This window comes from Scardinius erythrophthalmus, assembly GCF_964197995.2.
Source record: "Scardinius erythrophthalmus genome assembly, chromosome: 1".
NCBI lineage: Eukaryota > Metazoa > Chordata > Actinopteri > Cypriniformes > Leuciscidae > Scardinius > Scardinius erythrophthalmus.
Genome location: NC_138221.1, coordinates 16,066,894 through 16,091,235, shown reverse-complemented (window position 1 = coordinate 16,091,235; position 24,342 = coordinate 16,066,894). Strand labels below are relative to the sequence as shown.

Below are 24,342 nucleotides of genomic sequence, written 5' to 3'. Positions count from 1 at the left end.
AAAATGGTTGGAAGGAAACTGGACATCGTTAACTTGCTTTGGACCTGTGTCTGGGCTTCCTAAATCTGTCTCTTTAGAGCTCTCTCCTGTCTTTCCCTCATCTCTCCTCCCTGGCTCGTCTGTAAAGCAACAGTAAACGACAAGTTCAAGCCCTCTACTTTTATCTATCCACAGCAACTCTATCAACTGTATTCTTCTTCTGTTTTACTGTCCTATATTAGTTTACAATTATTTATTTTGTACTTGTTATGCCATGTGTCTAATTAAATCCTCCTATATACAAAAATGTATTTTGATTATTATTACCACTGCTAGATACAATTTCCATTCTTGCCTACTAGTATAAAATCTAAATTTCAAAAGGCAATATCACCATTATAACCTAGATCTTGTAAATATTAATGCAACTGAATGTCCTTTCTTACACGGCCATGTTTACTGTTTACATATTGTCTGTGTATTTTTTGTTCTGTATTTGAATTTTACCCTTAAATTATATTATAACTGCCGGGAGCAGTTGTCGTTCTTAAAATTATTATAAGCAGCAGCCCACATTGCTGCTAGAAATCAAAGACTTGTTGCTCGCTTGACATTTCTGCTTATTATTAAAAGTAAAGTATGGTACTGGGGCAATCTTAACTGCTTGGTAACCATGGTAATAAGGGTTAGGAACTGATTTACGAATAAAAGATTCAGGCCATTAAAGATATTTTCCTAACTTAAGATAGGAAAATGTATTACAGAAGCTTCCTAACTTTGTAAAATCTTAAATAAACTCTCTTAACTTTAAGAACTGTTAAGCAGAACCCTAACGTCTGTAACGTTTTCTTTTTAAAATGGTGTTTATCAGAATTTTTTTCAGCCGTCCCGGATCTCACAAATCACGAAAAGGAAATACTAGTAACGTTAAGTTAAAGGGGTCATATAATGGTACATGCACTTTTACAAGTTGATTGCACTGAAATGTCTGTTGGCAGTGCCTGTACACAACCATCCTATCATGATTAAAATCCATCCAGTGGTTTTGTTTTAATCTCCATATATGTTTGACCATCTATGAAATCAAGCCGTTCGATATTGTGACGTCATAAGATCGTACGCCCCTCCCGCGATTGTGATTGACAGCCGTGTTTCAACACAAGACCCGCCCTGAGCAAGCTGTGACAGACGTCGTCATAGTAGTCCGCCATTGTTGATATGCTGGAGTAGAATGGCGTCTACGCGATTGTGGTGTTCTGTTCTTAGATGTAATAAGGAACACAGCAGTCATTTGGAAGTTCCTAAATCCGAGCCGTTGAAGATGCAGTGGCTGAGTTTTGCTAGCCGTTTCCGACGCATTTAGCCGGACTAGCTTTCTCCTCGTCTTCGGAGTTGGTCGGTCGTAGCCCAGAAAAAGTTCCGGATCAGGATGCAGTTCGGTTGGCTTTTTTTTAAGAAATGAAAAGAGCAAACATACACTCTCTTTGGAGGGTGTTTTAGTTTCAAAGCTGCAAGCCACGCTGTTTTGCGTTCCTCATTCCTTGGCATGGAGTGCAAAGCATAGGGCGATGGACACGGACAATTTCTTCGAAGTTGTTGATGTTCGAAGCAAGACGTTTCCGACAAAATATTCAATTTTCTTGAATTGTTATGGCAGCCAACAACGGCACAAGTTGAACCTGATCTCATATTAACAACATTTAAACACAACTTATTCTGATATTATGGCACTAACAACTTAGTTTGTTATCAAGTTCGAACGCTAGCAACTTAGCACGTAGAGGTTAGCCGCTGAACAGGAAACACAATACCGGAAAGCGGAAGTAGGTAATCGCACATTGGTTGCTGGAGAAACAGGTGGATAGGGTTACTGGGCAATTCTTAGACTATGGGCACTTTCATGTCCTTTGATCATATTTTATAAAAAACATTTAATTTTGAAAAATTCACACTTTCATAGTTAAATTTACAATGAAAGTACTTTAGGAACTTTTTACCGGTAGTCTACGATGATTTTTTCACCTTTTTAAACATCATTATACATGCAAATATTGCTGTTTTGTGCTTGTCCCACACCCAGACTTCTGATCTTCAATAATGAAAAAGAAGTGTAAAAACTTTTTTTTATTATGACTGAATAACATATCAGTAAAATAATCAAAACATAATTGAGGTATTTAAGGTCAGACAACAATTAATGTGATACAAAATGTAGTTGTCCCACAGTATTGCCGTCATTTCCACCACAACGCAGTAATACGGGACGCCTAAATTTACTTCACTATATTGCAATTAAATCCTAATTTAATCATGACAAACTATATATTGTTGGAAAGGTCTAAGACTCCTTAATAGATATTTCAGCACTGTTTTTTGTTACAATTTATGCAGGAACAGTAATAGATGAATTTTTGACAAGAGCGCACCTCAAAAAATCTACATCATAACTGCCGTTTCTGGCGTTTGTCACAAAAAGTCGACACACACACTTTTTTTAATTGAAACTTTGGTTTTCATGCTAAAAGTTCATCATAAAACATTTAATCTAGTATTTGTCAATAAAAAAATATAAAATTATATTATCCTCTAAAAAGTATAATATACATATTATCCTCTAAAATATAATATTATCTTTTTTATTGCCTTTTTTTATTACATCACATATTTTAGTAGTTATCATAAATTAGGTATCATTTGAAAGCTTATGATCTCAGAATTCATCCTGTGAAAACTGTTTTGAAATTGGACATTGTGTTGCCATAGAAACGGTACTCTAAATTATTTTATCAGGCTCCTCCCCTTTTGGACATCGTTATATTTCATAATTTATGATCAAAACATGTTCTAATCTTGACAAAACACATAGGCCTATTGTCAGAAAGGTCTGAGTCTCAAGGTTCCATATTTTGTGACAGAAGTGATATTTGGACAGAAATTTATTAATTTGTTATGGTAGAATGCATACAGTTAAATTCAATGGAATTCAATGACACCCGGTGGCTATTTTTGGTAATACCCCTAAACAAAATCTCATGGGAACTTCAATTTTTGTGATATCAACTTCAAATTTGGTACACAACTTGGTTAGATTTATGGCTTTGGTTTTATAGTATTTTTTTTGTAAAATAAATTTTGAAAAAATATATTTTATATAAAATAAAAATTTTAAATAAATAATATTTGATTTAATGTAAATTTAAACTTCCATAACTTTTTCATGCTTTAATTTTTTTAAGTGATTTCACTTCAGTAATAATCTGCTATTTTTCCCCTTTAAAACAAGACCAAACTTGGGTCTATACTCCAAAGCATTCTTGAATTACTACCATTTAAGCTTGAATAGTGCATTTTAATGTCATTCTCAAAAAGGGGGGTGACAGTTAAGGGGTTAAAGTAAATATAGGCTAGCAATCACAACATAAGGTCTGAACTGGAGATCATCATGAACCCGTAGCCTACTCGCCTCACATGTCTAAAAAAAAATTGATATATTTACAGAAAGCTGGTTATAAACAAAACCATCCAAAACAAAAAAAAACTATGTAGCCTAATAAATGTGCATTTCTCCGGTGCGTTCACTAGCCTACTGATCGCGAGTCAGCCTATCATCAACTTCATCTTTGCCAGAAATCGCGTGTGTGAATGAATTATGTTGTTTTAGCAAACTGTATTGCTATACTGAGATGATTAAAAATCGACTGAAATGTGTTTAAATAAAATGTAGGCTATTTGTATAAGCAACGTATTAAACGGCAAATTAACAATATGCACTAATATTTCATGAAAACAACGTTACAGTCAGGCGAAAAATGAAAGACAACATTTTGTTTAGTAGATTTGGGTACAGTTTTTACTGTAGAATATACTGCCACATCAAATAAGCTTTTGTTTAGCAATTTCTATATATAAAATAGCCTACTATTTTTGTCAAAAATAAAGTCATCAACTAAGATGTTAGCTGTTCCAATGTTGGCTATATTCAAAGTAATGAATACATAGATAAAATGTAGGCCTATAATCTTTTTTTTTTACAAAAAAAGAGTACACTTGAAATATTGTTGAAATTGTAATTATTGTTGTTGTAACCTTTTTAACTTTGAAATGTGTATGATAAAATGTATACTTTAGTTTTTACAAAGAAAGATTACACTTGAATTGATGTTGTAATTGTAACCTTTTTAATAAAAAAATATATTTACAAGGTAGATGTAAACAAACTATTAAAAGGTAAATATAAGCCTTTTCTTTAAATAATTTTTATTGTGTTTTATTAGTGACACATTTGGGGAGAGGATAAATATTCCAAAACTGAAAATACAGTATGAGAATTAACTGCACAATTACTAGACATGTTTTCCTTGGATATTATAGGCCAAATTGCAAGCACAATATGTGGAAAAATAAAAAAGAATTGAAATGCTTCCAACTGTTGCTCTTGCATTCTTGTGGCTCAGTGACTCACCTGAATGAATGGCTAATTAAGTATGCAGGCCCCATTGTCTCCTGAGGTGTGAATCACTAAATATGCATGATCTGTGACGCCCACTCCGCATATTGCCTTTCCAAACAGAAAGTGCTTTGCAAAATTCAAATCAATGTATTGTGTTATGTGAATGATTAGGCAGGGTGATTTTCACATCATTTTGAAGAAAAAACACTAGGCAATGACATCTATTAGACAAAAGTCTTATTGGCACATATTTAGTATGTGTTTTATGGCCTTATTTCAGAAACTTTAGTTTTTAGTTTTTTCAATAACCACGCATAAACATTATTCTCTCAAAAATGCAGACATGTACATTCTTGTTGCTCACATATTATGGTAGCCCTGTTTGTGCTAAATAGTGTGTAATTTTTTTTTGCCATTAACATGTTTATAAGCAACTGAAAAAAGCACAAATGTCAGGGCATGTCAGAACATCTCAAGGACCCCAAAAACACCTCAGACCCCAGAGGGTTAAGGCAGTTCTGAAGGCGAAAGGGGGTCAAACACAGTATTAGTATGGTGTTCCTAATAATCCTTTAGGTGAGGGTAGCCTATATATATATATATATATGTCAGAAAAGTAAACAAATCAACGAATTACATCATCGCAATTACCATGTCCATCTCATCTGGCATGTTATTAGAATTATTGATAATGTTTTAGAACTCATCTCTGTTTATATGACACATTAGTTATAGTTTCTGTTTTCATAGATGTTAAATGAAGGTTTTAAATCATTCATGTTAATATTCTATGAACAATGTAGATTAATGTAGAATAAACAAATGTATATTTTAGTCAGAATTATTGCTCTTCATCAACTTGAGGTCCTGGAGCTCGCTCTGTAAAGTTGAACAGAGACTCACTCGCTCTCGGGACAAGCATTTAAGGAAAATGGAAATACACACATGACTTTCTAACATTTACTGATAAGGATATAACCATTAAATATAAGAATGTGCCTCAAAAGTCATTGAAATTACAATCATTTATTTCAATCTCTGCATTTAATAAACTAACAGTGAGTGTTTTTTATCACATATAAATGTTTTAAATGATTTGAACTCTCCTGTCAAGCTGTTGGTGAAAATAAGAGCTTGTTCTTCAGTGATTTGCCTGGTTAAATAAAGGTTAATAAGTTACACAAAGGGAACACCACATCAGAGTAAACAACACATGCATCTGTACGACGTGTTCTGAATATGAAGCACTTTCATGTTTAGGAAAACTTGGCTTGTTTCAGCACTAGGTGATTTATGTTAGTTTTGTTTGTTGTGTTGTTGTGGCTTCGACAAAACCTGATAATCTTATATTACATGATCATGGTCACTATATTTTTCAATATGTGATTAGCTGTAGTACTGAAGGGTTACAAATTTAAGAATCTATTTCAGATATGCTTCCTTACATAACATCATGGTGAAGAATATTGTATTTAGCGTTTAAGGTTGAGATAATGATTCTGCTCAGCAAAGTTGCCATTCCTGTTTTCTCCTTATTGTCTTTAATGGCTCTGGAGTCCCAGTTTCACTCAGACGTTGAATCGTTGGGCTGATTGGATTAGAACATATGCGTTTGAATGGTTATGCTGATTGGACTGAGACTGGTAACACGCTGGAGTCAGGCAGGTTCCTTAAACCTGTATACTTAATTTGCATGCTTTGTTCAACCTCAATGTAAATCCCTCCCCCTAAATGTCTATAAATTTGCAAGGCAACTGTCTTGAGTTAGACTTGGAAGAACACTACAGACGACACACAGTGAAGATCTAAATAAATCACTTGTGCTTATCCCAATGTCTCCTGGTCTTGCGTCGATGAAAGAAAACTTTACAACAGTACTTAGTACTTAGTTCAAAGTCTGAAATATTGATTATTCCTCTCTCATCATGATTGTAAGAAATGAAACTTGTTTGTTTTTAGCAGAACTGCCAGAAAGCATCTGGAAGGAGAGGACGGAGAGAACGCCAGTGATCCAGAACCTGCAGAATGAAACATCAAGATACTGAAGAACAAAGAGGTTGGTGTTTATTCTTGATTCCTCATTCATTCTTCATGATGAAGAACATGCTGATGCTCACCAGATTTACATTGTTTCATGACCAAACTAGTGACTTATAACACAAATCATCTTCATGACATTAAAATAGATTATAATCGTGCACAGCAGTTGTCCACCAGATTTGATGGGATTAAAATGACTGTTGAACTCATCAGTGATCTTGACTTTGAGCTTCACTTTTCATTTCACGTTTGTCTCTCATTTGAAATCTCACTTGATTTAATGTTTCTTTTAGACCTGATGGACGTGAACGAGAAAGGAAAAATCTGTGTAAATGTAAATCAAGTCTGAAGAATCTCATGAGGATCCGCAGCGGAGAGAAACCTTACACATGTGATCAATGCGGGAAGAGTTTCAGTCGGGCCTTCGTGAAATCACTTCTGCCTTCTCATTCAGAAGAAGAGCACCAGAAAAATTACACCGGAAAAACACTTTCATGTTCTGGAGCTGAAGAAGAGGCTGTAACACTTTCAACAGAGACATGAAAAGATTTGTGTTAAACATCCAATCAAACTACATGATTCAGATGTTTGCCCGAACAAAGGGTCATAAAAACTTTCCCGCCAAAGGAAAACAGTTCCTAGAGGCGTTGTTCGCTTCACACTTTAAAGGTTACGGATCACAAGATCAGAGCGCTGCTCTTTTTCACGTTTCGTCTCTTCTTCACGTTTGGTCTTCTCCATTGTTTTGTCTCTTCATGTTTTCGTCGCTCTTCGTTTTACTTCTTCAAGCTATTGTTCTCTCTCCGTTTTGTTTTAAGTCTTGCCTCGTGCTCATTCATTTCTACCTACGAGTGAAACGGACTTTCAACTAAGTTTCTGGCAACTCTTACAAGTAAACAGTTTGAACTTCCCGCGAACTACACAAGCTCCGGAAGAACCGAAATAATATTTCTAACTAAACGGACACACCCAGAACGGACAAGAACGCGCACATTCCTGTTCAGCAACAAAAGTCCAATGCAAGTATTCTTTTACCAAGTGTTAAATGTGCTAAGATTATCTGCCCCTGCTTAAGGTGATTTGGTTCTTTGCTGGTTCTCAAAGGTTCATTGTTTGTGATATTTTTGCCATTCTGTAATCTGCTCTTTCTTTACTTATTTACTTTCATTATTACTATTCATATATGTATTCTTTGTTAGATGTAGTTGTACATTTATAGTTTCATTTATTAAAAACCTATTAAACGTTTGATTGTCTCTGTTTGCTGCAACAAAGCCTCTTAAATGTGTTCGATCTTTAGCTACAAGCTTAAATGTGTTTGATCTTTAGCTTCAAGCTTTATATGTGTGGTCAGCCTACAAATTAATAATCATGTAAAACAAGAAAGTTCTTCCTCATGGCCAGAGGAATAGCCTTTCTGGAAAGTTTATAAGAAGAATCCTCCTTGAGAGTCGATAAGAAAATCGCATTCATTTGTTTGGCCGACAAACAAATTATTCGATGTTGACAGTAATTTTGTAGGCATTCACAAATTCGATCTATAGCCCTTATGTATATTTATAATTGATTGTAATTTGTTGTGGTTAATTATTTATATACAGAGATATAAACACACGGGCTATGTATTCACTTTTTGGGCGATTTAAAGTGTGTAAGTGATAACCAGTATAATTAGTTATTGATTATTAATAATTGATGATTAGTAATCAATAATTGTACATTCCCCTCATTTGAGCTGGTGTCGCTACACCAATTTTATTTTCTGCTGATTCTTCTTGCTTAAGGAATAATTACATAATTTCACGATTAATTACATGATCATACACCCATTGTATTCAAACAAATGTTGAAATTACATTTGATGGAGTGATGGAATGATCATTCGTGTATACTGTTTAGGTTGTATATCTAATCTGCGGTTAGTGCAACCAATCGCACAACAACTATCTGGCATGTCGTTTACACCTCAAAGTCAAAACACCAACTTTTGTATAGTAAAACTGGTGACGTCCTGGCAAGATCCTTGATTAGTTTACTGGGTTTCGTTGCTGGAGAACGACGTTCTTGCCCGCCAGCCAGTGCTTGTGACGTCACGTGCAAAGTATGAATAGTGCTCTGCCACGTCACAGCCTGTGATGTGGACACGATGAAGATTTTAAACACGGAAGACGAAAATAGCGTATAAAAACTAAAATTTAACCATTTTCCCCCTACTATTAAATCTAACAGATGCTAACACACCGTCAATGGTGTTCAACACACATACCTCTGTTAAAATCTCAGACATTTTGGTTTAGGGTTTCATGACCCTTTAAAAAACATTTATACAGGTCTAATGAGATCAGTGTTTGACTATGGCTGTATAGCATATGGATCAGCCTCCAAGACAAGTTTAAGCAAACTTGATGGTATGCATAATCAAGCAATGAGGATAATTAGTGGAGCAATAAAAACGTCTCCAGTAGCTGCAATTCAAGTAGATGTGGGGGAGGTGCCACTGCATTTAAGGAGGGACCAGCTAGCACTGGTATATTGGGCAAATATCAGGGGGCATAAAGAGAACCACATGTCTTAGACAGTGTTAAGGGAATGTCAGGAAAAAGAAAGTATGAAAGTTAAAAGTTATGGGTGGGTTATAAAAGATAAGGTGAATAATACGGGAATTGGTTCTCTGAACATCAGCCCAACTGTGGCATATCCAGTAGTGCCTCCTTGGATATTAGAAGAATTGAAGGTTGATTTAGGACTGTTGGAGGAAAGGAAGAAATATGGAGTGTATAAGTATGGGGTAAGCAACTATATAACAGAAAAATACAAACAGTATGTAAAGGTTTTTACAGATGCGTCTAAAAATATTGAGAAGAGAGTATGGGTATCTTATGTAATCCCTGAGGTGGGCATAGCAAAGGCTAAAAGGATAAATGATGACCTAGCAGTGTATACTGCTGAACTGGTAGCCATATGGCTAGGGCTTTTGTGGCTAGAGTCTAATAATTTTTGCAGGCAGTGATTGCCTCTGTTTCTAGTTCAACACTGATTCAGGGTTGCCAACTCTCACGCATCTGGTGTGACACTCACGCTTTCAGCATCAATCTCACGCTCTCACGCACACGCAAGAAATGTCACGCCAAAATCCATGTTTCTCCCCTCTCAATCCGTTAATTTTCTGTTGATGACTAGACCACAGCGTATTAATGACAGGAGAGGAGTTTAAGGCCCACAGCTGTAACATCTGCCTACAACGTTCTCACGGCAGTGTTCTCTGATCGTTGATTCGCTGAAAACCTTGCACCTGATACGCCAGTTGCGTGTGAATAGTTCAGAGAGAGTTCAGAGCATAGGTTTGGAGTCGGAGCCACTGATGCGTGTTTGAAAGTTTGGATGACAATCAAGGTAAGCAGATAATAAAATGGTTTGCCTTTCACTCACAGGCGTAATTTCCTATAGACTAGGGACAGGGGGGGGTATGTCCCCCCCTCTTTTCGAAATCCCGTTCGTCTCCCCCACTTTCAAATTAGTTTAGTGACCGCACGCCGTCATCACCAGAGAGGAGCAGGACCGAGCAGGACACGGAGCGCCTGCGTCAAAGTGCGCAGCCGCGTCCAGGAACGTCGCTTGCACACACTAAAAATACCTCACTGAAAGTTATAATGAGCAGGTATCGCGCTGTCTGTGAATGTCCTGACGCACACACTCACACACACGGCGCACAGAAAGACTCGCGCCAGTTTTCGAGCGCACAGACAGCGCGTCAGAATCAGTTTTGCTGGGCAGTTCTCTTTCGCACTTGAACGAACAATAACACATGCCAAAATGTCCGTTTTGTCGAGTATCCTCATAACAGAAAAGCAGTCTTAAATTAGTTACATAAAGTCTTAAATGAACAAGAGTAAAATGAGAGCCTGTCAGCAGCGGCAGATTTTAAAGGGACAGCAGCCACTAATTCTGTAGTCAGTAAAGTTAACCAAAGAACAAAGGGAACAGAGAAAATCACCCACTGCTCTTGACTAAAGAACGCTTGCAGCTTTAATAAGGATTAATCTAATTTAATTCATAATTTATGCAGTGCAGACTGTTTTATAACCTAATTCAATTTCTGTATATCTCATACCTGTTAGACAGGAAGGGCACATGTAAATATTACATTTATTTTTGGGTTTATGTGAGGATAGTTTTAAGTTCACTTATATTAAAAGTTGTTATAATTTTCAAAAGTAAAAAAATCATTTTCATGGAGACATCAGTAGCTACAGTGAAACTGGCCTTCATTCATAAAAAAAAATGCTATTAAACAATTATTTACTGTCTTTGTGTTGTTTCTATATTGCAGTGGAAATTGAGTCTCATATTATTTAAATTTTATTTGCACACAAAACATTAATGGTGAACATTTTTGACTTTATAAAATGATTCTCTCAAGTCTTGGCAATTGGCCCCTATTAAACAATAAAGAAAGTAAGACATTTTTCTTATACATAGTTTAGTAGCCTACTATATTCTTTTTGGCAGAATTTATCATTATAATCAACTTAATTATATCCTGGATTTTGTATCACCATAGTCCCTAAAGGTATGTAAATGCAGGAAATGTGATTAAAATTGTGAAAAACATTAACATGCAAAGAGAGCAACAGGGAAAAACAATATAGATATAAATGTGAAATACAGTAAAGCAGAGATAAAAAGTATTGTTAAGGCTAAAACCATTAAAAAGTGGCAACATATCTGGGACAATGGGTGCACAGGAAGACATCTATATAGGATACAAGGGAAAGTGGGAAAAGACACACACACAACCAGATCTAGACTGGAAGAAATTGTGCTGACTAGGACGAGGTTGGGTCATACAAAGCTGAATAGTACACTGTTCTTAATGAGAAAGCATGGTGATGGAAATTGTGAGAATTGCCAGAGCCATACACCTGAAACAGTAGAGCATGCAATAATTTAATGTCATAAATACAATCAGGCTAGGCAAAGGCTTGTTTCTCAGCTGGAAGCAAAGAAAGTGTCTCTAGATAAGCCATTATTGGACAGAAGTTCAGGGGAAATGTTTGGTTTCTTACTTTCTTTTTTGAAAAGTACAGGCATTTTTAAAAGGATGTAAACTCTACTTTATCTGTTTGTTTTTGTTTGTTTATTTGTTTGTTTTTGTTTGTTTGTTTATTTGTTTGTTTTTGTTTTGTTTGTTTATTTGTTTGTTTATTTTGTTTGTTTAAAAAGTACAGAATAGCCAGTACCTGTCACGGTTCATGAATTCACTGACTCCTTCTCGCGTTGTGTTTGTGTTGTGTGTGTGTGTGTGTGGGCGTGGTCGCTGATCAGCCGCTGATTGTCATCAGCGCCAGCTGATTCTGATCAGCGATCTCTATTTAAGCTCATGGTCTTTCGTCTTGTGTTTGTCAGATCGTTGTGGGATTTTCCCTTGTGTAGTGAGTCTTCGTTTGGTGTTCCTGATTCCCGGTGTGGTGTTCCTGTCGAGTTCGTTCTGCCTGTCGTCTTCTGTGGATCCTGTTTCGTCTCTTCACTCTGCGGACTCGTTTGGTGTTCCTGTCATCGTCTTCAAGGATATCTTCTCACCTGTTTACACCACGGGATCCGGGTTGCCCATCTGCCATCCTGCGCTACCAGGGACCATCTACTGTGTGCTTTATATCTCTGACTACGTGTTCATTCAATAAACCTTATTCTTGCATTTGCATCTTCTGTCCTTATTTTACGTGACAGTACCTTACTCCAGTCCAGTGGTGGCGGTAATGCACAAGAAATAGTTGCTAACCGCCAATAATATAAAAAAAAGAAGAAGAAGCCTGGAAAAAAGGTAATTACCGGTTCTGGAAGGCTAACAACATGTAAGCATATCGCTGGTGTAAAAAGTTAATGGATTAATTTAAAACCAATGAATGTATTTGTTGCAGTATGTGGACATCATCTGCAGTTGATCTTCAGCTACAGTCTAAACATTGTCAACTGGTTTAAGTCTGGCTAATGGAATAGGGTATAACTCACTGTACGATATTTACATTTCAGATCCATAGGTAGCAGGTTCAAACTTGAACCCCCCCCCTTTGAAATCCCCCACCCCCCACCCCACTCCACTGGGCTCTGCAGACCGAGTCAGCCTGCCTTTCTTAAATCCAACCAAGAAGGAAACGGACAACTCTTGCCTTAATGATGCCGTGTGTTCCAGCGTGGCCTCAACAGGCCCAGGGCAGGAGGCTTCGAAGCATCCAGGACATGTGCTCACTCCAGCATCAAGGACAACTTCAGGAGTTCAGTGACGTCACTCTCAGGGGTGATAGTAGAAAAAAATCCTGAGCCTGAACTTTTTTCCCTGGGAGGTAAGCGGCCCCTAAGCCAAGATATATGCCCTGATCAACATAATTGTCAAGCGGGATCCAGGGGTGTGCTCCCCTTGGAGAACATTTTGATAAATAGTCCCTTAAATGATAGATTCTGGTGACTTTTGTGGATATAAATGGACATCATTCAGACATGAGATGAACAAACCCAATACAAGCCTATATTACAGTAGCAGGTTTCAGTAAGTCAAATTTAAGACCTTTTTAAGACATTTTAAGACCATAAAGATTGAAATTTAAGACCTACTTAAAATTGCCAAAAAATATTCAAATCAAAGAATTAATTTTATTTCAATGAATTCAGTAATTGAAAAAGCATTAATTTAATTTACAGATAAAGCAATCACATTAGTAACCTTCCACACCCAACAACGCGTGTCAGAGAAAAGAACAGAATCAGATATACATTTTGCATATTATACTGTAAAAAACACATAATTAGTTGATTTTAGTTGATCATAACTAGAGATGAAATGGCATGAACATTTCATTTCATGATTATAGTGACAAAAATTATCACGGTTATCACAGAATCCTATTCAAAAAGTACTAATACTACACAATGAAATCAATTCACCAAGTTTTATGTCGAAAACCAGCAAATAACAAATAAAATAAGCATCAATATGCACTTTTTGTTTACATAAACATTAAAATAATAGCCTACCATTAATGATAGCCAGATTTTAAAAGTGTCTTGCAACATGTTATATACTAACATGTACAATTTCAAATAAAGTTTTGACAAAAAAGTTTATAAAAAGATAAACCTCACATATTTCAGACTTTAAATGATTTTTATAAAAAGAAGATAAATTACTGACATTTACAACCCAGATAGCAATTACATGTGGGCCACATGTGGGTATTATCTGGCACATATGGCCTAGATGTGGCATGGCTGAACAGATATGGGCCAAATCGTAGCCATATTTGTTTTGCCATAACTTTAAAATCTGCGGGAAATGCTGTCTTGGTTCACAACTGATTTTGAGGTATATGGCCCAGATAACAACGAACACATGAGGACCACAGGCCCGGTTCTAGAACCAAATCACTGAGGGTGCTTCTGAATATAGTGAGGGTGCTGCTTACATAATCGTAAGAAATAGCTCAGTCATCAGTCTGAAACATAGTATCTCAAAATTGGGGATGTTGTATACAATAATACTACTGTAATTGCTGTTATGTTAAACAATATACGATCTGGCAGTAAATTATAGATTAGCATGTAATCAAGCAACAATCTTCACTTTGCAAAACGTTAAAACATGCCACACATAGCCTACTTACACTGTGGTGATACCCTTGTTGTAACCAGCTTCAACTTGAACACTCCTAGAATGGCCAAAAGTCACTGCCTTACACACGTCTCTCTCCATGACGGTGAGAGACACATTTTTACATAACAAGGCAGAAAATGTACCAAGAACATCCAACCTAACTTTAACATAAACACACGTAACTTTACTAACACAAACCCCAACCATATTGCTGTAATAACGCATAAATCAACTCCCAACAAACAATTACCCATAATGCACTAGCGTTGACTGCCGGGTCTGTACAATATGACAACCATGACAACACATCAACACCCAATCAGTCATTCATTGTTAGCGTTATGCATAAACATATTGATAAAGCACTGCTGCAGCACTGCTGCAGTAACGTTATTACACCAATTTCTGAGCGGGAAGCACGCACGCAAGCAAAGTGGGCAATTAAAGAGACAGCTTCACCTTTTGCGTATCGCGATCACGAAAGGACAACTACAATGCATTAAACATGAAAGCATAACGAAATAATTTATTTAATATATATATTATTAATTTATTTATTTTGTGTAGGCTATCCTATTATAGGCAAGAGTGTGAAATCCGTCTGTGTTTTATTTTCGGCAAAATCTCGTTTATGTGTGCTATTAATAATTTTTCATCTGAGGGTGCTTTCACTTTTATTTGAGGGTGCTTAGCACCCTCAAGCACCCCCGTAGAACCGGGCCTGGAGGACCATATGTGGTTGAGCTATGGCACACAGTAAGAAACACCGACTTGTGGTAAACATTTGGCTTATACGTGGAAAAACACAGGAATCCTGAAATCAAGTGCGGCAAACATCCGCCGTTCCACACCTCAGGTTGCTCTGCATCTTCCCTCCTATTGGTGGAGTGAGACTACGGCGCGAGTTTGACTGTGACGCTGGCCAGCTGACGCCTTTTACTCTGCTTTCCTCACGACTGTGTACATTCAGGTAAGTGATGTTTGGGCATTTTAAAGTCATATAAATTAAATATGCAGCATTATGTGTCAATATTGCATGTTATTATGCGTTTAGTTATTCGTTCCATCGAGGAAGGGGTTGAACTAGCTAATATTTTCCTCAGTTTACTGCTATAACTTACAATAAAGTTTAATGTAACTTAACCGTTAACTTAGGCTATAGCAGTTCGCTGGTTTGCCGTTTTAAATTAAGATGTTTTTGTTTATAAATCAACAGCTCACTGTCGTACACAATAAAATAGTATAGTTTGTCATTGTGTAGTAGCCTATTTGTGAATTAAGGCGACGCGGTCCAATGTCGGTGTTACTGTTTGTCAGAAAACCTAAATCCTAATTTGTGTTCACAATCATTCAACTAATCATAATTATATAAAAATGCCAAGAATAAACACATTAGTACGTGTGCATTATAGTATGTATCTTTATTTAACTCTGAAATGATATTCAACCAAGACTTTTTCTCATGACCTTTCCCTCTTTAAAATTAAAGTTGTAATGTTAACGTTAGGCTATTAGTGTCAAGTCACAATACCAAAATGATGACTTTCGATACAATACCTGAACATTAACATGAACTAATAATGAACTGCACTTCTACTGCATATATTAATATGTGTTAATGTTAATTTCAACATTTACTAACACATTCAATATAAAAAATTGTACTTGTTAACTTTAGTATGCACTGTGAACTAACATGAACAAACAATGAATTGCTGTATTTCTGTTAACTATCAATTAATTGAGCAGCCATTCACTGCCATTATAAAGCTTGGAAGAGGCAGGACATTTTTATAATTACTCTAATTTCTCACGATATAGTTTATCATTTCTCACAATATAGTTTATATACCATGCTATGGTATACTGTCATACCACCCAGCCCTAATGTGTGGTATGGGTGGGGCAATGACAATAATTTCCATATTAAAAACCTAGAAAATATGGTTTCAGATGGAGTAAATAATAGTTTATAGTTCATTTTTGAATATAAAAGCACTTTCATTTTAGGGTGGTCTATTTAAATGCATATTTCAACCACTTACACAATGTTTTTTTTTTCCTATCAGATATGTGGGTTTGGTTGGTGGCTTTGACCTGGATAACACCGTGTGGAGAGTGCTGAAAGGCACTTTTACAACTGCTGTGGCACGTTATGAATTGGAGAGAAGTCAATGGGAAGATTGGTGTCCAACGCCTGGTCGTAAAGGAAGTTGTCATTGGTGAGACCTTTTTTAGAAGTCACTTTTATTTGTATTGCACTTTGCACAATTCACAACTTTTCAAAACCGCTTTACAGAACATTGTATTTTTATTTCTGTTATCTCAGTATCGAACCAAACAACTTTTTTTGTCATTACCTGATCACATCCGTGGCTCACTTAAGTGACTGCATTTTTTTATTTAGAAGTTTTATGTTTTGTTTTTAAAAACTTATTTTTTATATATTGTGAATCATAGTGTTTCAATCATATATTTTAAAGCTGTAATCACGATAATAGATTATCATTCTGTCAAAGTCTCATACCAGCGCATGCCTACAACTATCTGTATTTAGTTCATTATCACTGTGTATTTAAAAGGTTAGTTCACCCAAAAATGGAAATTCTGTCAATAATTACTCACCCATGTTGTTCCAACCCCCGTAAGACCTTCGTTCATCTTCGGAACACAAATTAAGATATTTATGATGAAATCTGAGAGCTGTCTCACTCCTCCATAGGCTTCTCTGTTATTGAAACTTGCCAGCCCAGAAAGTTAGTAAAGACATTGTTAAAATAGTCCAAGAATACAGTGGCTGAACCTTAAGTTTATCAAGTGTCGAAAATACTTTTTGTGCGCAAAACAAGCTAAAATAAAGACTTTATATGCTGCTAACATTATTTAAATTCTTCTTTATTGCAGGTGCAGTTAGGCAGAATCCCCTTGGATTCTGGAAAAGATCAAAACATTGCCGACCCTCATTGGAGACTTCTCTGCACATCAACACACTTCTCAACTCTTTACCTTTCAAGTTTGCTTTAACTTTCTCAATTTCTCTTTAAAGTTCTCTTTACCAACTGTGATTTATTTGTATTACTCTCATTAGACTAATAGAACATAACATTAATACACGCTTTGATCGAGTGTTTTGAACTTTGGTGTAAAAAATTAGCTTTGAATGCTATTTATATTATTAATTTGTATTCTTGAATGTTTTCAACTGAATTCTACTTAAAATAAGTACAACTGAGTAGCTGTAATTATGTTTTCTTAAATGTTTTCTTATGAATACTACTGTAATTATTAAATTCAACTCTGTTGCTGTAATTATATTTATTTTGATAAATGTTTTCAACTGAATACTGCTGTAATTAAGTACAACACTTTAGCTATAATTATTTAAATGCTTGTCAAAATAAATAGTTTTGATTACATTTGTTGTTGAGTGTTTAATTTACCTGTGAGTTAAGACTTTAAATACTGTCAGCTGCATGTGGGCCACATAAGGGCCGTTAGATTTTAACAGAACTCAACCATACTAAAGTTGCATACCAGGCCCACATATGGGCCACATGAATTTGTAGTATTTGGCTCATGCTTGGTGGAGTTATGGCAGTCCTTTGGTTCAGTTCTGGCAAAGGAGATGTGGGCCATATCTGGGCCGGCAAACACAAACTAATCTGGGCCACAGCTCAGCTGTTTATCTGGCCCACATCTGTGCCAAAGGTAATTTGCTGATTGGGAATGCACTTTAGCTTATCTTTTATTATTAATAGTAAAATTAGGTCCGATTTTCCCCTGCTATGCAACCATGCACTGCGCTCTCCACAATGACAAAAAAGTTTTAGTGGCTAATGGATTTCCACCACCGAAAAACGCCTGGAAAAAAAACGAGCGCGTCGCTTCAATTATGAGCGCGCTTACCACGCGCCTACATTTGAATGAACTTGAACGCGCAAAAGACGCGATATGTGAACGGCCTGTTGGCGAGCGACCATAAATCAGGCTACGAGCTACAGCTGCTTGATGACTAGGGTCTAACTCGCGCCGTGGCAGCACTTTTTTCCCGCTAGTTCCATATAATATTTTCCTTGCGCACAAAGTGCAGAAACTTCGTCTCTACCCACCACACCTCTATCCAAGACCATTTATTCTTTATGCCTTTATCGACAAGTTTGGCGTCTTCCCCTGGTTTCATAAAGTTGCACTCCATGACTTTGGCTACGTTTCGCGCTGCCAGTGAGGGAAACACAATCGTAGTGTATGGGAAAAACAAACAAATTTGCACGTGGAGTGACTTCTATATCAATCCCAGTCAGCAAATTACCTTTGGCACAGATGTGGGCCAGATAAACAGCTGAGCTGTGGCCCAGATTAGTTTGTGTTTGCCGGCCCAGATATGGCCCACATCTCCTTTGCCAGAACTGAACCAAAGGACTGCCATAACTCCACCAAGCATGAGCCAAATACAACAAATTCATGTGGCCCATGTGTGGGCCTGGTATGCAACTTTAGTATGGTTGAGTTCTGTTAAAATCTAACGGCCCTTATGTGGCCCACATGCAGCTGACAGTATTTAAAGCCTTAACTCACAGGTAAATTAAACACTCAACAACAAATGGACTCAAAACTATTTATTTTGACAAGCATTTAAATAATTACAGCTAAAGTGTTGTACTTAATTACAGCAGTATTCAGTTGAAAACAATTCATAAAAATAAATATAATTACAGCAAGAGTTGAATAATAACAGTAGTATTCAGTTGAAAACATTTATCAAAATAAATATAATTACAGCAACAGAGTTCAATTTAATAATTACAGTAGTATTCAGTTGAAAACATTTAAGAAAACAATTACAGCTACTCAGTTGTACTTATTTTAAGTAAAATTCAGTTGAAAACATTCAAGAATACAAATTAATAATATAAATAGCATTCAACGCTAATTTTTTACTCCAAAGTTCAAAACACTCGATCAAAGCTTGTATTAATGTTATGTTTAATTAGTCCAATGAGAGTAATACAAATAAATCACAGTTGGTAAAGAGAACTTTAAAGAGAAATTGAGAAAGTTAAAGCAAACTTGAAAGGTAAAGAGTTGAGAAGTGTGTTGATGTGCAGAGAAGTCTCCAATGAGGGTCGGCAATGTGTTGATCTTTTCCAGTAAGGGGATTCTGCCTGACTTCACCTGCAATAAAGAAGAATTTAAATAATGTTAGCAGCAATACAACCTGGAAGCTAGAGCTGCAGGAGAGTGAAAAAAATCATTAATGTAAATATCCTTTAATATTTTATTTGCAATTATTAACAAATTAAACACCTCTGAATTACCAGTGTATGAAAGTTTTTTTCCAGTAAATTTTCAAAAGGAATTGCAAATTGTATTTTTCAATATGTGGGCCAGAATTATACTGTAATTCCTTATGACAAATTATTTTGATTTTTAGAATACCTTTGCACCAACAACCGGTTAAAATTTACAGCACTGCATGTATTCTGCTTCTTTTTTTTAAAAAAAGACATGCACACTCTAATGTAAAAACACACCAACACAGATAGCATTAATGTCATGTTTTAGTCCAAAGACAGAGTCTACAAGAATAAGTGTTTTTACTAACAAAAAATAAACTCAAGATAATCTGCAATGATGCGAGACAATTTGGAAGCAGAAACACACAAACAATAATGGGCCAAGTACTGAATGCAAGGAGGAACATAAAGGGTTAGTTCGCCCAAAAATGAAAATTCTATCTGTAATTACCCTCAAGTTTTTCCAACTTCTGGGTTGTACGTCAGAGCGTAGACTCACTATTGGCCGACGCTGGTCATGTGTGGGATGCTGGCCAGTCGTGAGCCTACGTTCTGACGTACAACACAGAAGCGCTGTGCTGTTACACTACGTTGAATAAAGTCTTTATTTTAGCTTGTTTTGCGCACAAAAAGTATTTTCGACACTTGATAAACTTAAGGTTCAGCCACTGTATTCTTGGACTATTTTAACAATGTCTTTACTAACTTTCTGGGCTGGCAAGTTTCAATAACAGAGAAGCCTATGGAGGAGTGAGACAGCTCTCAGATTTCATCATAAATATCTTAATTTGTGTTCCGAAGATGAACGAAGGTCTTACGGGGGTTGGAACAACATGGGTGAGTAATTATTGACAGAATTTCCATTTTTGGGTAAACTAACCTTTTAAATACACAGTGATAATGAACTAAATACAGATAGTTGTAGGCATGCGCTGGTATGAGACTTTGAAAGAATGATAATCTTATATTGTGATTACAGCTTTAAAATGTATGATTGAAACAATATGATTCGCAAAATATAAAAAATAACTTTCTTTAAAAACAAAACATAAAACTTCTAAATAAAAAAATGCAGTCACTTAAGTGAGCCACGGATGTGATCAGGTAATGACAAAAAAAGGTGTTTGGTTCGATACTGAGATAACAGAAATAAAAATACAATGTTCTGTAAAGCGGTTTTGAAAAGTTGTGAATTGTGCAAAGTGCAATACAAATAAAAGTGACTTCTAAAAAAGGTCTCACCAATGACAACTTACTTTACGACCAGGCGTTGGACACCAATCTTCCCATTGACTTCTCTCCGATTCATAACGTGCCACAGCAGTTGTAAAAGTGCCTTTCAGCACTCTCCACACAGTGTTATTCAGGTCAAAGCCACCAACCAGACCCAGATAGGTAATCTGATAGGAAAAAAAACATTGTGTAAGTGGTTGAAATATGCATTTAAATAGACCACCCTAAAATGAAAGTGCTTTTATATTCAAAAATGAACTATAAACTATTATATACTCCATCTGAAACCATATTTTCTAGGATTTTAATATGGAAATTATTGTCATTGCTCCACCCATACCACACATTAGGGCTGGGTGGTATGACAGTATACCATAGCATGGTATATAAACTATATCGTACGTGAGAAATTAGAGTAATTATAAAAATGTCCTGCCTCTTCCAAGCTTTATAATGGCAGTGAATGGCTGCTCAATTAATTGATAGTTAACAGAAATACAGCAATTCATTGTTTGTTCATGTTAGTTCACAGTGCATACTAAAGTTAACAAGTAAAATTTTTTATATTGAATGTGTTAGTAAATGTTGAAATTAACATTAACACATATTAATATATGCAGTAGAAGTGCAGTTCATTATTAGTTCATGTTAATGTTCAGGTATTGTATCGAAAGTCATAATTTTGGTATTGTGACTTGACACTAATAGCCTAACGTTAACATTACAACTTTAATTTTAAAGAGGGAAAGGTCATGAGAAAAAGTCTTTGTTGAATATCATTTCAGAGTTAAATAAAGATACAATAATGCAGACGTATTAATGTGTTTATTCTTGACATTTTTATATTATTATGATTAGTTGAATGATTGTGAACACAAATTAGGATTTAGGTTTTCTGACAAACAGTAACACCGACATTGGACCGCGTCGCCTTAATTCACAAATAGGCTACTACACAATGACAAACTATACTATTTTATTGTGTACGACAGTGAGCTGTTGATTTATAAACAAAAACATCTTAATTTAAAACGGCAAACCAGCGAACTGCTATAGCCTAAGTTAACGGTTAAGTTACATTAAACTTTAAAGTTATATAGCAGTAAACTGAGGAAAATATTAGCTAGTTCAACCCCTTCCTTGATGGAACGAATAACTAAACGCATAATAACATGCAATATTGACACATAATGCTGCATATTTCATTTATATGACTTTAAAATGCCAAAACATCACTTACCTGAATGTACACAGTCGTGAGGAAAGCAGAGTAAAAGGCGTCAGCTGGCCAGCGTCGCAGTTAAACTCGCGCCGTAGTCTCACTCCACCAATAGGAGGGAAGATGCAGAGCAACCTGAGGTGTGTAACGGCGGATGTTTGCCGCACTTGATTTCAGGATTCCTGTGTTTTTCCACGTATAAGCCAAATGTTTACCACAAGTCGGTGTTTCTCACTGTGTGCCATAGCTCAACCACATATGGTCCTCATGTGTTCGTTGTTATCTGGGCCATATACCTCAAAATCAGTTGTGAACCAAGAGAGCATTTCCCGCAGATTTTAAAGTTATGGCAAAACAAATATGGCTACGATTTGGCCCATATCTGTTCAGCCATGCCACATCTAGGCCATATGTGCCAGATAATACCCACATGTGGCCCACATGTAATTGCTATCTGGGATCTGATTGGCCAAAACCCAAGACCAGCCCCTACCCTATTACCGATTGGCTGAAGTAGGCTTACTGGTGTGGTTTAGTGAAAGCACCTCTCAGATCTTTGGATAATTGTCAGATCACGCGAACGCTAAACTGAAATTATTTTTTATTTTATTTTTTTCTCGCAGACACGTCTGTACGCCGGAAATCCGGCGTGGCGCCAGAGCGCTATCAGGCCTGCATTCAACACGGACGAAGTCCCTCGCAACTCTCACCATGTGCTCTTTGTGTCCTGCCGGCCCAAAGCGTGTAGGCCACAATCTGCACTCCAGCCATGAGAACAGCGACAATACAAGTTCATCCTATCTTCTTCATCCAACGGAGAAGAAACGATTGCAACTTGCACCATGACTTTTGACCTTCACGGAACCCCAACAGACTAATTTTTCAACCACTTCAAGAATTGTCCATGGTTGCAACTGATCATGCAAGTAAATCAATTTAATGAGGTGTTCTGAAAATTATCAGCTGATGGTTCTTTTCATACTAAAATAGATCTTGCTCCATAGTTCTACTTCCTGTTTCCGGTTCCATAACACTCACACCTTTACCTATGCATGTATGTATGGATGAATGTATGTATGTTTGTTTGTTTGTTTGTTTAGTCATGTTTGTGATTTAGTTAATAAAACTTGTGCACAATTATGCATCTGTTTTCTGATTCTCTGCTTGCATACAAAGTCCCTTTTACGATTTTGATCTTGTTACATGCTCTAATTGATGTACATGATAAGAAATAATTATTTTTATTAACCTCAAAGTTAATCTAATTAACTGACCCAAATATTAATAATTAATCATAATTGGTAATTATGGATTATTATTAATATTCCCCCTTCTGAGCTAATATCATTACAGTTATGAGCTATATTCTCTGCAGCTGTGCTCAGTCAGCAGTGTGGTGGAAAATTAATGAACAAAATAATAAAACTGTATTTTAACACATTGTACTAAAACCTTCTGTTCTTGTCTATTTGAGTTATGGAAAATTGTCTAATGCTGACTATAACAAAATCAAAAATATACTGTCTCTTGTCCCATGACATATTGAGTAATCAACGGAACTCTTAACCCCTTACTTGTGTTTACTTCTATGTTCCAAGATATTTTTGCATAGGCCACTAACACAGGGTGAAAAGGAGGGGGCTTGTTTCATATTAATAGAAGGTGACAATTTTAAAGTCATGAGTTTAGGCAGGTGATTTGGTTTCTATGTGTCATGTCTTTATCCTATAAAACCTGATGTATTATTCTATGTGACTGAGATTCTCTGAGAACTGCTCGAGAACCCTCCCGGCCGTGATTAAAGCATTTAAAGGACATTTGCTGGAGTTTGTCTGTCATTTATGCTGTGCAGCAACAAAACAAGTAAGTCAGGAAAGCAAGTTAGTTAGAATAGGTCTCGGCCAGTTGTCGACTGAAGACGCAGGAGCTAGAGTAAGATCAATTGGGTATCGATTTGGAGACGCCCCAGATAGTAAGGTTTAGGGAAAAATCTACCACAGCAGCATGTAATGAACTGAAGCCAACAGATCAGAAAGAAAGGTGTGCTCTGACCTGGGGTTCAAGACTATTGCCCTCCATGTATGTAAGTCAATAGAGGGAAGTGCCGGCCACTTGTGGTTCAACCTCAGTTAGTTGTTTTTGCTCTCAGTCCTGGAGGTCACGCTTCAAGTTTGTGTTATATTTTGCTAGTGGTACTGTATAGACTGGTTGTGTGGGCAAAAGTATAGATTGAGAAGATAAGCCTGGGGTAGGATAATGCTATCTGCTTTCGCAGTTTGTCAGCATTCTACCAAAGGGTCGCTGTATTTTGACTAGACTGGCTCATCAATAAACCCTGAAGCACATCTGACTCCATATGATTCTTCCTATGATTCCAAATGACACCTGATGCATATCATTTAGTTGGCATCCACATAGTATGTAAGCCCAGCTTAGGCTTGCTAGCCTTAGTGGTAGGTAAGGTGGATGGAGACCTAAAGCA

The 24,342-nt window shown here is 36.4% G+C and overlaps 1 protein-coding gene across 1 annotated transcript in view; it reads right to left on the bottom strand.

Annotated features, from left to right (window-relative positions):
- The window catches only part of LOC308691089 (uncharacterized protein), a 115,747-nt gene that overhangs the window by 35,348 nt on the left and 56,057 nt on the right, over positions 1-24,342 (bottom strand). The gene's annotated exons all lie outside the window — the stretch shown is intronic.